Genomic DNA, 9,471 nt, shown 5'->3' with positions numbered 1-9,471 from the left:
CTTTGCTATCATTTCCTTCATTTCTTTTTCATTTATTTCTGGTCTGATCTTTATGATTTCTTTCCTTCGGCTAACTTTGGGGTTTTTTTGTTCTTCTTTCTCTAATTGCTTTAGGTGCAAGGTTAGGTTGTTTATTTGAGATGTTTCCTGTTTCTTAAGGTAGGATTGTATTGCTATAAACTTCATTCTTAGAACTGCTTTTGCTGTATCCCATAGGTTTTGGGTCATCGTGTTTTCATTGTCATTTGTTTCTAGGTATTTTTTGATTTCCCTTTGATTTCTTCAGTGATCTCTTGGTTATTAAGTAGTGTATTTTTACCCTCCATGTGTTTGTATTTTTTTTTAATCAGTCATCAATTTTATACACATCACTGTATACATGTCAATCCCAATCGCCCAATTCAGCACACCACCATCCCCACCCCAGTGCAGTTTTGCCCCCTTGGTGTCCATACGTTTGTTCTCTACATCTGTGTCTCAACTTCTGCCCCACAACCCGGTACATCTGTACCATTTTTCTAGGTTCCACATACATGCGTTAATATACGATATTTGTTTTTCTCTTTCTGACTTACTTCACTCTGTATGACAGCCTCTAGATCCATCCACGTCTCAACAAATGACTCAATTTCGTTCCTTTTTATGGCTGAGTAATATTCCATTGTATATATGTACCACATCTTCTTTATCCACTCGTCTGTCGATGGGCATTTAGATTGCTTCCATGACCTGGCTATTGTAAATAGTGCTGCAATGAACATTGGGGTGCATGTGTCTTTTTGAATTAGGGTTTTCTCTGGGTATATGCCCAGTAGTGGGATTGCTGGGTCATATGGTAATTCTATTTTTAGTTTTTTAAGGAACCTCCATGTTGTTCTCCATAGTGGCTGTATCAATTTACATTCCCACCAGCAGTCCAAGAGGGTTCCCTTTTCTCCACACTCTCTCCAGCATTTGTTGTTTGTAGATTTTCTGATGATGCCCATTCTAACTGGTGTGAGGTGATACCTCACTGTAGTTTTGATTTGCATTTCTCTAATAATTAGTGATGTTGAGCATCTTTTCATGTGCTTCGTGGCCGTCTGTATGTCTTCTTTGGAGAAATGTCTATTTAGGTCTTCTGCCCATTTTTGGATTGGGTTGTTTGTTTCTTTAATATTGAGCTGAATGAGCTGTTTATATATTTTGGAGATTAATCCTTTGTCCGTTGATTCGTTTGCAAATATTTTCTCCCATTCTGAAGGTTGTCTTTTCGTCTTGTTTATGGTTTCCTTTGCTGTGCAAAAGTTTTAAGTTTCATTAGGTCCCATTTGTTTATTTTTGTTTTTATTTCCTTTACTCTAGAAGGTGGATCAAAAAAGATCTTGCTGTGATTTATGTCAAAGAGTGTTCTTCCTATGTTTTCCTCTAAGACTTTTATAGTGTCCGGTCTTACATTTAGGTTTCGAATCCATTTTTAGTTTATTTTTGTGTATGGTGTTAGGGACTATTCTAATTTCATTCTTTTACATGTAGCTGTCCAGTTTTCCCAGCACCACTTATTGAAGAGACTGTCTTTTCTCCATTGTATATCTTTGCCTCCTTTGTCATAGATTAGTTGACCATAGGTGCGTGGGTTTATCTCTGGGCTTTCTATCTTGTTCCATTGATCTATGTTCCTGTTTTTGTGCCAGTACCATATTGTCTTGATTACTGTAGCTTTATTGTATAGTCTGAAGTCAGGGAGTCTGATTCCTCCAGCTCCGTTTTTTTCCCTCAAGACTGCTTTGGCTATTCGGGGTCTTCTGTGTCTCCATACAAATTTTAAGATGATTTGTTCTAGTTCCGTAAAAAATGCCCTTGGTAATTTCATAGGGATTGCATTGAATCTGTAGATTGCTTTAGGTAGTATAGTCATTTTCACAATGTTGATTCTTCCAATCCAAGAACATGGTATATCTCTCCATCTGTTGGTATCATCTTTAACCACTTTCATCAGTGTCTTATAGTTTTCTGCATACAGGTCTTTTGTCTCCCTAGGTAGGTTTATTCCTAGGTCTTTTATTCTTTTTGTTGCAATGGTAAATGGGAGTGTTTCCTTAATTTCTCTTTCAGATTTTCATCATTAGCGTATAGGAATGAAAGAGATTTCTGTGCATTAATTTTGTATCCTGCAACTTTACCAAATTCATTAATTAGCTCTAGTAGTTTTCTGGTGGCATCTTTAGGATTCTCTGTGTATAGTATCATGTCATCTGTAAACAGTGACAGTTTTACTTCTTCTTTTCCAATTTGTATTCTTTTTATTTCTTTTTCTTCTCTGATTGCCATGGCTAGGACTTCCAAAACTGTGTTGAATAATAGTGGTGAGAGTGGACATCCTTGTCTCGTTCCTGATCTTAGAGGAAATGCTTTCAGTTTTTCACCGTTGAGAATGATGTTTGCTGTGGGTTTGTCGTATATGGCCTTTATTATGTTGAGGTAGCTTCCCTCTATGCCCACTTTCTGGAGAATTTTTATCATAAATGGGTGTTGCATTTTGTCAAAGGATTTTTCTGCATCTATTGAGATGATCATATGGTTTTTCTTCTTCAATTTGTTAATATGGTGTATCACATTGATTGATTTGCGTATATTGAAGAATCCTTGCATCCCTGGGATAAATCCCACTTGATCGTGGTGTATGATCCTTTTAATGTGTTGTTGGATTCTGTTTGCTAGTATTTTGTTGAGGATTTTTGCATCTATATTCATCAGTGATATTGGTCTGTAATTTTCTTTTTTTGTAGTATCTTTGTCTGGTTTTGGTATCCGGATGATGGTGGCCTTATAGAATGAGTTTGGGAGTGTTCCTTCCTCTGCAATTTTTGGGAAGAGTTTGAGAAGGATGGGTGTTTGCTCGTCTCTAAATGTTTGATAGAATTCACCTGTGAAGCCATCTGGTCCTGGACTTTTTTTTGTTGGGAGATTTTTAATCACAGTTTCAATTTCATTACTTGTGATTGGTCTGTTCATATTTTCTATTTCTTCCTGGTTCAGTCTTGGAAGGTTATACCTTTCTAAGAATTTGTCCATTTCTTCCAGGTTGTCCATTTTATTGGCATAGAGTTGCTTGTAGTAGTCTCTTAGGATGCTTTGTATTTCTGCGGTGTCTGTTGTAACTTCTCCTTTTTCATTTCTGATTTTATTGATTTGAGTCCTCTCCCTCTTTATCTTGATGAGTCTGGCTAATGGTTTATCAATTTTGTTTATCTTCTCAAAGAACCAGCTTTCAGTGTTATTGATCTTTGCTATTGTTTTCTTTGTTTCTATTTCATTTATTTCCGCTCTGATCTTTATGATTTCTTTCCTTCTGCTAACTTTGGGGTTTTGTTTGTTCTTCTTTCTCTAGTTGCTTTAGGTGTAAGGTTAGATTGTTTACTTGAGATTTTTCTTGTCTCTTTAGGTAGGCTTGTATAGCTATAAACTTCCCTCTTAGAACTGCTTTTGCTGCATCCCATAGGTTTTGGATTGTCGTGTTTTCATTGTTATTTGTCTCTAGGTATGTTTTGATTTCCTCTTTGATTTCTTCAGTGATCTCTTGGTTATTTAGTAACGTATTGTTTAGCCTCCATGTGTTTCTGTTTTTTACGGTTTTTTCCCTGTAATTCATTTCTAATCTCATAGCATTGTGGTCAGAAAAGATGCTTGATATGATTTCAATTTTCTTAAATTTACTGAGGCTTGATTTGTGACCCAAGATGTGATCTATCCTGGAGAATGTTCCGTGCACACTTGAGAAGAAAGTGTAATCTGCTGTTTTTGGATGGAATGTCCTATAAATATCAATTAAATCTATCTGGTCTATTGTGTCATTTAACACTTCTGTTTCCTTATTTATTTTCATTTTGGATGATCTGTCCATTGGTGTAAGTGAGGTGTTAAAGTCCCCCACTATTATTGTGTTACTGTCAATTTCCTCTTTTATAGCTGTTAGCAGTTGCCTTATGTATTGAGGTGCTCCTATGTTGGGTGCATATACATTTATAATTGTTATATCTTCTTCTTGGATCGATCCCTTGATCATTACGTAGTGTCCTTCCTTGTCTCTTGTAACATTCTTTATTTAAAGTCTATTTTATCTGATATGAGTATAGCTATTCCAGCTTTCTTTTGATTTTCATTTGCATGGAATATCTTTTTCCATCCCTTCACTTTCAGTCTGTATGTGTCCCTAGGTCTGTAGTGGGTCTCTTGTAAACAGCATATATATGGGTCTTGTTTTTGTATCTTCAGCAAGCCTGTGTCTTTTGGCTGGAGCATTTAATCCATTCACGTTTAAGGTAATTATTGATATGTATGTTCCTATGACCATTTTCTTAATTGTTTTGGGTTTGTTTTTGTAGGTCCTTTTCTTCTCTTGTGTTTCCCACTTAGAGAAGTTCCTTTAGCATTTGTTGTAGAGCTGGTTTGGTGGTGCTGAATTCTCTTAGCTTTTGCTTGTCTGTAAAGCTTTTGATTTCTCCATCAAATCTAAATGAGATCCTTGCCAGGTAGAGTAATCTTGGTTGTAGGTTCTTCCCTTTCATCACTTTAAGTATATCATGCCACTCCCTTCTGGCTAGTAGAGTTTCTGCTGAGAAATCAGCTGTTAACCTTATGGGAGTTCCCTTGTATGTTATTTGTCGTTTTTCCCTTGCTGCTTTCAATAATTTTTCTTTGTCTTTAATTTTTGCCACTTTGATTACTATGTGTCTCGGCGTGTTTCTCCTTGGCTTTATCCTGTATGGGACTCTCTGCATTTCCTGGACTTGGGTGGCTATTTCCTTTCCCATGTTAGGGAAGTTTTCGACTATAATCTCTTCAAATATTTTCTCTGGTCCTTTCTCTCTCTCTTCTCCTTCTGGGACCCCTATAATGCGAATGTTGTTGCATTTAATGTTGTCCCAGAGGTCTCTTAGGCTGTCTTCATTTCTTTTCATTCTTTTTTCTTTAGTCTGTTCTGCAGCAATGAATTCCACCATTCTGCCTTCCAGGTCACTTATCCGTTCTTCTGCCTCAGTTATTCTGCTATTGATTCCTTCTAGTGTAGTTTTCATTTCAGTTAATGTATTGGTCATCTCTGTTTGTTTGTTCTTTAATTCTTCTAGGTCTTTGTTAATCATTTCTTGCATATTCTCGATCTTTGCCTCCACTCTTATTCCGAGGTCCTGGATCATCTTCGTTATCATTATTCTGAATTCTTTTTCTGGAAGGTTGCCTATCTCCACTTCATTTAGTTGTTTTTCTGGGGTTTTATCTTGTTCCTTCATCTGGTATATAGCCCTCTACTTTTTCATCTTGTCTATCTTTTTTGTGAATGTGGTTTTTATTCCACAGGCTGCAGGATTGTAGTTTTTCTTGCTTCTGCTGTCTGCCCTCTGGTAGTTGAGGCTATCTGAGAGGCTTGATGGGAGGCTCTGGTGGTGGGTAGAGCTGATTGTTGCTGTGACTCCCTCTTGCGAGAACACCAGAATCACAACTAGCTGCTGGACAGTCATTGACAGGAAGACACTGCTAGTGTTGGAAGGTCTTCTGCAGAGGTGGGGGGTGGCTCTGTTTCACTGTGGTGACAAGAACACTGGCAGCAGAAGTTCTGGGAAATACTCCTTGGTGTGAGCCCTCCCAGAGTCTGTCCTGTTTGTATTTTTTACAGATGTTTTCCTGTAATTGATATCTAGTCTCATAGCGTGGTGGTCAGAAAAGATACTTGATACGATTTCAATTTTCTTAAATTTACCAAGGCTTGATTTGTGACCCAAGATATTATCTATCCTGGAGAATGTTCCATGAGTACTTGAGAAAAATGTGTATTCTGTTGTTTTTGGATGGAATGTCCTATAAATATCAATTAAGTCCATCTTGTTTAATGTATCATTTAAAGCTTGTGTTTCCTTATTTATTTTCATTTTGGATGGTCTGTCCATTGGTGAAAGTGGGGTGTTAAAGTCCCCTACTATGATTGTGTTACTGTCGATTTCCCCTTTTATGGCTGTTAGTATTTGCCTTATGTATTGAGGTGCTCCTATGTTGGGTGCATAAATATTTACAATTGTTATATTTTCTTCTTGGATCGATCCCTTGATCATTATGTAGTGTCCTTCTTTGTCTCTTGTAATAGTCTTTATTTTAAAGTCTATTTTGTCTGATATGAGAATTGCTACTCCAGCTTTCTTTTTATTTCCATTTGCATGGAATATCTTTTTCCATCCTCTCACTTTGAGTCTGTATGTGTCCCTAGGTCTGAAGTGGGTCTCTTGTAGACAGCATATATACGGGTCTTGTTTTTGTATCCTTTCAGCCAGTCTGTGTCTTTTGGTGGGAGCACTTAATCCATTTTCATTTAAGGTAATTATCAATATGTATGTTCCTATTCCCATTTTCTTAATTGTTTTGGGTTTGTTATTGTCTTTTCCTTCTCTTGTGTTTCTTGCCTAGAGAAGTTCCTTTAGCATTTGTTGTAAAGCTGGTTTGGTGGTGCTGAACTCTCTCAGCTTTTGCTTGTCTGTAAAGGTTTTAATTTCTCCATCAAATCTGAATGGGATCTTTGCTGGGTAGAGTAATCTTGGTTGTAGGTTTTTCTCCTTTGTCACTTTAAATATGTCCTGCCACTCCCTTCTGGCTTGCAGAGTTTCTGCTGAAAGATCAGCTGTTAACCTTGTGGGGATTCCCTTGTGTGTTATTTGTTGTTTTTCCCTTGCTGCTTTTAATATGTTTTCTTTGTATTTAATTTTTGATAGTTTGATTAATATGTGTCTTGGCATGTTTCTCCTTGGATTTATCCGGTATGGGACTCTCTGTGCTTCCTGGACTTCATTAACTATTTCCTTTCCCATATTAGGGAAGTTTTCTACTATAATCTCTTCAACTATTTTCTCAGTCCCTTTCTTTTTCTCTTCTTCCTCTGGGACCCCTATAATTCGAATGTTGGTGCGTTTAATGTTGTCCCAGAGGTCTCTGAGACTGTCCTCAGTTCTTTTCATTCTTTTTTCTTTATTCTGCTCTACAGTAGTTATTTCCACTATTTTATCTTCCAGGTCACTTATCCGTTCTTCTGTCTCAGTTATTCTGCTATTGATCCCTTCTAGAGTATTTTTAATTTCATTTATTGTGTTGTTCATCATTGCTTGTTTCCTCTTTAGTTCTTCTAGGTCCTTGTTAAATGTTTCTTGCATTTTCTCTATTCTATTTCCAAGATTTGGGATCATCTTTACTATCATTACTCTGAATTCTTTTTCAGGTAGACTGCCTATTTCCTCTTCATTTGTTAGGTCTGGTGGGGTTTTACCTTTCTCCTTCATCTGTTGTGTGTTTTTCTGTCTTCTCATTTTGCTTACCTTACTGTTTTTGGGGTCTCCTTTTCGCAGGCTGCAAGTTCGTAGTTCCCGTTGTTTTTGGTGTCTGTCCCCAGTGGCTAAGGTTGGTTCAGTGGGTTGTGTAGGCTTCCTGGTGGAGGGGACTAGTGCCTGTGTTCTGGTAGATGAGGCTGGATCTTGTCTTTCTGGTGGGCACGTCCACGTCTGGTGGTGTGTTTTTGGGTGTCTGTGGCCTTATTATGATTTTAGGCAGCCTCTCTGCTAATGGATGGGGCTGTGTTCCTGTCTTGCTAGTTGTTTGGCATAGGGTGTCCAGCACTGTAGCTTGCTGGTCGTTGAGTGAAGCTGGGTCTTTGTGTTGAGATGGAGATCTCTGGGAGATTTTCACCATTTGATATTATGTGGAGCTGGGAGGTCTTTTGTGCACCAGTGTCCTGAATTTGGCTCTCCCACCTCAGAGGCACAGCACTGACTCCTGGCTGGAGCACCAAGAGCCTTTCATCCACATGGCTCAGAATAAAAGGGAGAAAAAATAGAAAGAAAGAGGATAAAATAAAATAAAGTAAGATAAAATAAAATAAAGTTATTAAAATAAAAAATAATTATTATGAAAAAAATTTTTTTAAGTAAAAAAAAAAGGAAGAAAAAAAGAACGGATGGACAGAATCCTAGGACAAATGGTGAAAGCAAAGCTATACAGACAAAATCTCTCACAGAAGCATACACATACACACTCACAAAAAGAGGAAAAGGGGAAAAAATAATATATCTTGCTCCCAAAGTCCACCTCCTCAATTTGGGATGATTCGTTGTCTATTCAGGTATTCCACAGATGCAGGGTACATCAAGTTGATTGTGGAGATTTAATCCGCTGCTTCTGAGGCTGCTGGGAGAGATTTCCCTTTCTCTTCTTTGTTCGCACAACTCCCGGGGTTCAGCTTTGGATTTGGCCCCGCCTCTGTGTGTAGGTCACCTGAGGGCGTCTGTTCTTCGCTCACACAGGACGGGGTTAAAGGAGCAGCTGATTCAGGGGCTCTGGCTCACTCAGACCTGGGGGAGGGAGGGGTACGGATGCGGGGCAAGCCTGCGGCGGCAGAGGCCAGCATGACGTTGTACCAGCCTGATGCGCACCGTGCGTTCTCCCAGGGAAGTTGTCCCTGGATCTCGGGACCCTGGCAGTGGCGGGCTGCACAGGCTCCCGGCAGGGGCGGTGTGGATAGTGACCTGTGCGTGCACACAGGCTTCTTGGTGCTGCAGCAGCAGCCTTAGCGTCTCATGCCCGTCTCTGGGGTCCGTGCTGATAGCTGTGGGTCTCTGGAGCTCCTTTAAGCGGCGCTCTTAATCCCCTCTCCTCGCGCACCAGGAGACAAAGAGGGAAGAAAAAGTCTCTTGCCTCTTTGGCAGGTCCAGAATTTTTCCTGGACTCTCTCCCGTCTAGCCGTGGTGCACTAGCCCCCTTCAGGCTGTGTTCACACAGCCCACCCCAGTCCTCTTCCTGCAATCCGACCGAAGCCCGAATCTCAGCTCCCAGCCCCCCGCCCACCCCGGTGGGTGAGCAGACAAGCCTCTCAGGCTGGTGAATGCTGGTCGGCACCGATCCTCCGTGCGGGAATCTCTCTGCTTTGCCCTCCGCACCCGTTGCTGCGCTCTACTCCGTGGCACCGAAGCTCCTCGCTCCACCACCCACAGTCTCCGCCTGTGAAGGGGCTTCCTAGTGTGTGGAAACCTTTCCTCCTTCATGGCTCCCTCTCACTGGTGCAGGTCCTGTCCCTATTCTTTTGTCTCTGTTTTTTCTTTTTTCTTTTGCCCCACCCGGGTACGTGGGGAGTTTCTTGCCTTTTGGGAGGTCTGAGATCTTCTGCCAGCGTTCAGTAGGTGTTCTATAGGAGCAGTTCCACATGTAGATGTATTTCTGATGTATCTGTGGGGAGGAAGGTGATCTCCGCATCTTACTCTTCCGCCATCTTCTCCTCCGCCCCATGATTCAGTCTTGGTAGGTTGTGTGTTTCTAGGGATTTATTCACTTATTCTAGGTTATCTAATTTGTTGGCATATAATTGTTTATAGCCTCTTTTGATCCTAAGTATTTCTATAGTGTCAGTTGTAATGTCTTCTCTTTCATTTATAAGTTTAGTCGTTTTTTTCTTTAACTAAATGT

This window comes from Balaenoptera borealis (genome assembly GCF_965194805.1).
Source record: "Balaenoptera borealis genome assembly, chromosome: 10".
Classification (NCBI taxonomy): Eukaryota; Metazoa; Chordata; class Mammalia; order Artiodactyla; family Balaenopteridae; genus Balaenoptera; species Balaenoptera borealis.
Note: the sequence above shows the minus strand (reverse complement) of the source record.